Source organism: Emys orbicularis, chromosome 11 (genome assembly GCF_028017835.1).
Source record: "Emys orbicularis isolate rEmyOrb1 chromosome 11, rEmyOrb1.hap1, whole genome shotgun sequence".
NCBI lineage: Eukaryota > Metazoa > Chordata > Testudines > Emydidae > Emys > Emys orbicularis.
In genome coordinates this window covers 80,530,551-80,537,633 of record NC_088693.1, presented here as the reverse complement: position 1 = coordinate 80,537,633, position 7,083 = coordinate 80,530,551, and the positions used below count along the sequence as shown (strand labels likewise).

General features: G+C 68.2%; 2 non-coding genes across 2 annotated transcripts; one reads left to right on the top strand and one right to left on the bottom strand.

Moving 5' to 3' along the window:
* Window positions 1-1,888: 1,888 nt before the first annotated feature.
* On the top strand, window positions 1,889-2,007 carry LOC135885940 (5S ribosomal RNA). The gene has a single exon (XR_010561771.1). It is a non-coding gene; the product is annotated as a 5S ribosomal RNA (ribosomal RNA).
* A 4,104-nt stretch (window positions 2,008-6,111) lies between these two features.
* LOC135885952 (5S ribosomal RNA) lies at window positions 6,112-6,230 on the bottom strand. Its single transcript, XR_010561780.1, has one exon. It is a non-coding gene; the product is annotated as a 5S ribosomal RNA (ribosomal RNA).
* Window positions 6,231-7,083: the final 853 nt, after the last annotated feature.

Sequence of the window (7,083 nt, the reverse complement as noted above, 5' to 3'; positions counted from 1 at the left end):
GCTGGCCGCTGCCCAAGTGGGGAGAACAACCGCCACCTGGCCCCACGGGCCGCCTCTCTGCTCCTCCTCCAGGTACCGCCTCGCCCGAGTCCTGCCTGCGCTCGGGGCCAGGCAGCCGGACTCACACTCACCCTGGCCCCGCGCTCCCCTGCGTCTCCCGGGCCTCCCTCCAGCTAGGAGGGATCCAATCGGGCAGTGAGGGGGCAAGGCTGGGGGCGGGAATTTGGGGAGGGATCCAATGGGAGAAGGAGGGGACGGAGTCAGGGCGAGGGGGGCACGAGCCCCTCCGGGCTCTGCCTGTGAGCGGGAGCCTTTGCTTGTTTGTCCAGTGTCTCGACCTAACATTGGTCGGGACGCGGGACAAACAAGCAAATATCGGGACAGTCTCGATAGAATCAGGACGTCTGGTCACCCTAAAGGGGACACGCATGCGGTGGCGGGGAGGGGGAGGGAACAGTGGGGAGGGGGCAGAGCCTCGATGGAGAAAGGGCCGGGGCATGGGGCAGAGCAGGGGTGGAGTGTGGCCAAAGGCAGAAGAGGCGGGCTGGGAATTACTGCCTCCTTCCCAAGTGGAAGCTTCACCCACCGCCCATGCCTGGCTCTGGGAGGGGAGTGGAGTCCAGTGGGTTAGAGTGAGGGGGGCTGGGAGCCAGGACTCCTGGGTTCTATTCCTGGCTCTGGGAGGGGAAAGGGGTCTCTTTCGTTAGAGCAATGAGGGCTGGGTTTCGGTGACGGACGGAGCTCTCACGTGTACGAGGGCGTCCCCAGGGATGTGTGAGCTCTGGTGAGCCCCAGGAGGTGGGCGCATTGGCCTGTGGGCTGCTCGGGTTGGCAACCTTCCCAGACTGGCCTGGAGTCTCCCAGGATTGGCATCGATCTCCTGGGGACTATTGGAAGCAACCCAGGAGATTTTACTGGGATAGTTTAAGAAAATGACACAACGTCATGTTGGGGGGCATCCTGGAACAGCTTCAGTCAGAGTTGGGAACCCTACGAGCTGCCCCTGTGGGTGCGAGCACGTGCGGTGGTGCCGCATCAGCGGGTGTGGGGGAGGCAGCCCCGTCCCAGGCAGGACCTTGCGTCAGGGGTGACATGCGGGGTTTTGTGTCACGGGGAGGGGGGTGGCGCCTTTGTGCGGGTGCAGGCTGAGGAGAGAGTGCCTGGTGAGGGGTTAGTTGTGGGCGTGTTTGGGGTGGGGTTGTTGGGAGGCGTAGCTGGTGTTTGCAGGCCGGGGTGGGCGCTGTGGGTCGTGGGGCAGGGGTTGTGGGGCGGGAGGGCTGAGGGGCGGGAGCGGCGGGGGGGCTGTGCGCCGCGGTGCGGGGAGGGAGGGTGCAGGAGCGGCGGGGGGTTGTGGGGTGGGGGGGGCTGCGGGGCGGGGGGGGTAGTGTATTAAACTGCCCCGCGTAGGGCTGTGCTGCCGGTAGCGGTTACCGGTAGGTGAGGGGGTAAGAAGCTGTTGCCCCCCCGGGTACCTGCTGCCCCTGTGCCCCCCCCGGGCCGGGCTTTGCCTCTGCCAGCGCCGCCCTCCTGGGCGTAACTCCCGCCCCCCCCCCCAGCCCTGATTCCCCTTCAGCCCCCTCCTAACCCGCCTCCAGCTGCCTGACCCCCCCCCCCCCCAACAGTCAGTTCCCGCCCCCGGCCCAGACCCTGCCCCCCCCCCCCTGCTTCGCCCCCCCCCCCCTTTCCCCCCCTGTCACTAGCAGCCCGCAGAGCCCCAGGGGTGTAAGGGCAGGGGCAGGGCAGTGGCTTCAGCAGAGGAACTGAGCATGCTCCGTGCAGACACTTTACTAGGCTACAGCCGCGGGGAGGGGGAGGGGTTTGGCTGCTGTGACGTAAGCAGGCGCAGGCTGGGGACTCGCTTAAAGGCGGCAAAGCAGCCAGCAGCAGTGTCTACGGCCACACCACCCTGAACACGCCCGATCTCGTCTGATCTCGGAAGCTAAGCAGGGTTGGGCCTGGTTAGTACCTGGATGGGAGACCTCCTGGGAATACTGGGTGCTGTAGGCTTTTGCCCGCGCTCCCCACTGGGGCTCCCTGACACTGACGCCTGCACGGCTCCCTCCACCACACGCTTTTCCCGCCGCCTACAACCTCTCCCAGGCCGTAGCCATCTCTCCCAGGACAAGGGCATTGGGCACCATCTGCCAGCCCTGCCTTGCTTTGCTTTGCTTTTTTTTACCAGGGGGCAGGGCCGGATTAACGCACCCCCCACACTCCTCAGCCCCCCGCCTCACAACCCCCCTGCAGCCCCCGCCCCACACTCCTCACCCCCCGCCCAGCGCCCTGCAGCCCCTGCCTCGCCCGCCCCACGCTCCTCAGCCCCCACCCCACAACCCCCCCACAGCCCCCACCCCATGCTCCTCAGCCCCCCTGCCCACCCCACGCTCCTCAGCCCCCGTCCCACAGCCCCCCCGCAGCCCCCGCCCGATGCTCCTCAGCCCCCACAACCCCCCACAGCTCCCACCCCACACTCCTCAGCCCCCTGCCCGCCCCACGCTCCTCAGCCTCCGTCCCACAGCCCCCCCCGCAGCCCCCGCCCCATGCTCTTCAGCCCCCCCACCCCACAACCCCCCGCAGCCCCCACCCCACACTCTTCAGCCCCCGCCACCCAGCATAGGGTTACCATACGTCTGTATTTCCCCAGACATGTCCGGCTTTTTAGTTGTTAATTGCCGTCCGGGAGGATTTTTTAAATATATAAAAACGTCCGGAAAATACGGACGTATGATAACCCAACCCACTGCCCCCTCTCCTCTTGGGGTGTCAGCTCGCTCAGCCTGCGGATTGCAACCCCCCCGTGCTGCTGCAACCCTGACCCCACGGCTAGGAGCAGTGGCGTCTCTGCAGCCAGCTGCTGGTGCGGGGGACCCGCGGCCGCTGCTCCCTCCTCCGAGCATCCCCCGCGGCTCTGGCAGAGCCTCAGTCTCCCCCCTCCGTCCCGGCCGTGCAAGGAGCCCCCCCGCCAGCGGTCCGTGCAGCCGGGGCTGCCTCCCCCCCGGCAGAGCCGCTGCCCGGGGGCGGGTCCCAGCGCAGGGGAAAGTTTCTCGGCGCGCAGCGGCGGCTCCCGGGAGCCCGAGCTCCCCCACCCGGGAAGGGCCCGCGCTGCAGCGCCTCCCGCAGCCTGAGCTGCCGCAGCCCCTCCGGGTCCAGCTGGGAGCGGCGTGGAGGCTCCCCTGAGGGAGGTGAAGGGTGGGGGACTCTGAGGTGGGGGGGATTCTGCGGGTAGGGGGCTATGGGAGTGGGTGGGGGACTCAGAGGCAGGGGCTGTGGAGAGTGGGGGGCTGTGGAGGGCAGGCTCTCAGGAGAGGGGGCACTGAGGCAGGAGAGGTGAGGCCTGGTGGGGTCCAGCGGGCAGGCAGGAGGCGGCTCTGGGGTGAGGCCTGGTGGGGTCCAGCGGGCGGGTGGAAAGCGGCTCTGGGGTGAGGCCTGAGGGGGTCCGGCGGGCGGGTGGAAGACGGCTCTGGGGTGAGGCCTGAGGGGGTCCGGCGGGCGGGTGGAAGACGGCTCTGGGGTGAGGCCTGGGGGGTCGGGCGGGCGGGAGGAAGCGGCTCTGAGGTGAGGCCTGGGGGGGGTCCGGCGGGCAGGCGGGAGGCGGCTCTGGGGTGAGGCCTGAGGGGGGTCCGGCGGGCGGGCGGGAGGCGGCTCTGGGGTGAGGCCTGAGGGGGGTCCGGCGGGCGGGCGGGAGGCGGCACTGGGGTAGGGTTACCATAGGTCCGGATTTTCCTGGCCATGTCCGGCTTTTTGGTCCTCAAATCCCCGTCCGGGAGGAATTTCCAAAAAGCCGAACATGTCCAGGAAAATAGGGAGGCATGGTAAGGGGACCGCCTCCTCCCCGGGCTCCAACTTTCCCGGCTTCCGCCGCTCTCCACCGCAGCGGGGGCCGAAGCAACTTCCCCAGCGCAGCAGCAGCCGGAGCGCGGGAGGGAGGAGGGGGAATGCGGGGTGCTCAGGGGAGGGGGCGGAGTTGGGGTGGGGACTGGGGAAGGGGCGGAGTTGGGGCGGCGCCGGGGGTGGGGAAGCAGTGGAGTTGGGGCGGGGCCTGGGCCCCGTGGAGTGTCCTCTTCTTGCAGTATTGAAATATGGTAACCCTAACCCAGCGCCCTGCCCGCCCCACGCTCCGCAACCCCCATGCCCACCCCACGCTCCTCAGCCACTCCACCCAACAACCCCCCGCCCCACAACCCCCCCGCAGCCCCCACCCCACGCTGCTCAGCCCCCCCCAGCCCAGCGCCCCGCAGCCCCCGCCCCGCCTGCCCCATGCTTCCCAGCCCTTGCCCACCTCCCACCCTGCAGCCCTCCCGCCCGCCCCACGACCCACAGCCCCCACCCCGGCCTGCACACACCAGCTACGCCTCCTCCCGACCCCACCCCAAACACACCCACAACTAACCCCTCACGAGGCACTCTCTCCTCAGCCTGCACCCGCACAAAGGCGCCACCCCAACCCCTGACACAAAACCCCACACGTCACCCCAGACGCAAGGCCCTGCCTGGGACGGGGCTGCCTCCCTCACACCCGCTGATGCGGCACCACCGCACGTGCTCGCACCCACAGGGGCAGCTCGTAGGGTTCCCAACTCTGCCTGAAGCTGTTCCAGGACTCCCCCCCCCCCCCCCCCCCATGACGTTATGTCATTTTCTTAAACTATCCCAGTAAAATCTCCTGGGTTGCTTCCAATAGTCACCGGGAGAATCGATGCCAATTCCGGGAGACGCCAGGCCAGTACGGGAGGGTTGCCAACCTGAGCAGCCCACAGGCCCATCCGCCTTGTTTGCGCCCACCTCCTAGGGCTCGCCAGAGCTCACACGTCCCTGGGGACGCCCTCGTGCACGTGCCCAGCCGTTTGCTCGCTTCTGGAAACCCCGCTTCTGCCCAAGGCCCCAGCCCTTCCACCACCACACCTGGCGGAGCCAAGAGCCGCCGCCCCTGCACCGCGGCCACCGGCCCAGTCCTGCGGCCAGCCCCCCAGCAAGCAGAGGAGGGCGGGCAGGGCGCGGCCTCAGCCTCCCTAGCCCCACAGCGTGGGAAGGCAGGTGGCCCAGCCCCACCAGCGGGGCCAGAGTCAGAGAACTGGAGCCGCACGCAGGGTGTAGTCACGGCAGGGGTGGGGTCACGCTTGGCTGTTTGAGCCTCCCCCAGCCTATGGGACCACCTGCCGCCCATGCCGTTCCCTGTCTCCCCCTTCGCAAGGCCCCGGGGGAGGCAGGATGGGCGCCAGCCCCCTCAGGCAGAGGAGCTCAGGGGCCACCAGGACCAAACTTCCCACTTCCTGGCCCCGAGGCAGGGGCTGCTCCAGGCCTACAGCAGCCTTCCCGGGCCAAAGGGTCACTTTAGGGCACCAGCTGCCTCTCCCCCACACTTGTAGGGCCAGCTGACAAGAGGCATGCTGGGAAGGGCTCCCCTAAAGCCGCGTCCCCAAAGGCCGGGCTGCGCCGCAGGGAACAGCCTGTCGCTTTCCTTCCCCCACTCCCAATGGCGGCGCTGAAGGGAGGCAGGTGCCAAGCGCAGAGAGGCCTGGGCCACGTGCCGCCCTTCAGCCAGCTGGCCTCCCGCACCAGCTGCCTACGGGGCAAGAGCACCTGCTGGCTGGGCCGGATTCACCCTTCTGTGGGCCCGCGGCTATTCGATTGTGTTGGGCCCCCGCCCCGTGTACGAGTGTTTTCCTAATTTCGAACAAGATGATCGCACGCAGGGGGGCTCCAGCCCAGCGGGGGGAACGGCAGCGTACGGAGCCGCCTCCGCTTCCCGCCCCCAGCCAGGGCCAGAGATGGCAGCAGGGGCTGTAGGGGCTGCAGCCCAGGGTCCCGGGCTAAGGGGGGCCCCAAAACGATCTGGACTTTTAGCAGCCGCCCAGAGATCTTTTTGTGGGGCCTCCCTTAGCCCAGGGCCCTGGTGTGCAGCCCCCAAGGCCCCTGCGTTAATCCGGCCCTGCCCACCGGTAAAAAAAAGCAAAGCAAAGCAAGACAGGGCTGGCAGATGGTGCCCAAAGCCCTTGTGCTGGGCGCGATGGCTATGGCCTGGGAGAGGTTGTAGGCGGCAGGAAAAGCGTGTGGTGGAGGGAGCCGTGCAGGCGTCAGCGTCAGAGAGCCCTAGTGGGGAGCGCAGGCAAAAGCCTACAGCACCCAGTATTCCCAGGAGGTCTCCCATCCAGGTACTAACCAGGCCCAACCCTGCTTAGCTTCCGAGATCAGACGAGATCGGGCGTGTTCAGGGTGGTGTGGCTGTAGACACTGCTGCTGGCTGCTTTGCCGCCTTTAAGCCAGTCCCCAGCCTGCGCCTGCTTACGTCACAGCAGCCAAACCCCTCCCCCTCCCCGCGGCTGTAGCCTAGTAAAGTGTCTGCACGGAGCATGCTCAGTTCCTCTGCTGAAGCCACTGCCCTGCCCCTGCCCTTACACCCCTGGGGCTCTGCGGGCTGCTAGTGACAGGGGGGGAAAGGGGGGGGGGCGAAGCAGGGGGGGGGGCAGGGTCTGGGCCGGGGGCGGGAACTGACTGTTGGGGGGGGGGGTCAGGTAGCTGGAGGCGGGTTAGGAGGGGGCTGAAGGGGAATCAGGGCTGGGGGGGGGGGGAGTTACGCCCAGGAGGGCGGCGCTGGCAGAGGCAAAGCCCGGCCCGGGGGGGGCACAGGGGGCAGCAGGTACCCGGGGGGGGCAACAACTTCTTACCCCCTCACCTACCGGTAACCACTACCGGCAGCACAGCCCTACGCGGGGCAGTTTAATACACTACCCCCCCGCAGCCCCCCCCCCACAACCCCCCGGCCGCTCCCGCACCCTCCCTCCCCGCACCGCGGCGCACAGCCCCCCCGCAGCTCCCGCCCCGCAGCCCCCATTTGGCCCACACCGCCCGCAATAGTCACCGGGAGAATCGATGCCAATGCTGGGAGACTCCAGGCCAATCCGGGAGGGTTGCCAACCATAGCAGCTCACAGGCCCATCCGCTCTGTTTGCGCCCACCTCCTAGGGCTCGCCAGAGCTCACACGTTCCTTGGGACGCCCTCGTGCACATGCCCAGCCATTTGCTCGCTCCTGGAAACCCCGCTTCTGCCCAAGGCCCCAGCCCTTTCACCACCACACCTGGCGC